The following is a 610-nucleotide window of genomic DNA, read 5'->3' on the forward strand; positions in this document are numbered from 1 at the left end:
CACCGTGCACACCTGGCACTTTAGAGCAGTGGTTTTCAAATAGGGGTACGCGGACCCCTAGGGGTACGTTGCAGTACTGCAGGGGGTACGTGAGATTTATTTTATGTTAATGAAAAAAACAACATAAGTAATGCATTTAAACAAACTACTAATTGTTAGGGAAATAATTATCATAGACGCCAAGATGTGACATACAGGACAAACCTTGACGTCTGTTTACCTCCTTTAAGGACACAGGCTGCTTCAGCCAATAATGTTATTGTTCCCATTCTGTGACCGGTCAATACTGGGTCACAGATGGTCTGTGTTGTGGGTACACTGGGACACTTCGTTCTCTGTTGTCTGAGGACTCCAGGGCATGACATATCCAAGGCCATAAGTGGCGGAAGCTGGTAACTTAGTGTGCCCAAACTATCTAAAGCTATCTTATCAAAACATGTTGATGACTCTCTGTGGAACCAGTTAGATGGGCTGGCAAGAGAGAGGCTCTCCAGAATTGACGTGGCAACTCTACCGTGAAGTCAGAACCTCTGGCTCTTGGACTTGTGATGTGAATCCTCCGGCCGTAACTCCAAATAAACCATCAGTGTTTGACATCAAAGCTACTGCT

Source organism: Gymnodraco acuticeps, unplaced genomic scaffold (genome assembly GCF_902827175.1).
Source record: "Gymnodraco acuticeps unplaced genomic scaffold, fGymAcu1.1, whole genome shotgun sequence".
Taxonomy (NCBI): domain Eukaryota; kingdom Metazoa; phylum Chordata; class Actinopteri; order Perciformes; family Bathydraconidae; genus Gymnodraco; species Gymnodraco acuticeps.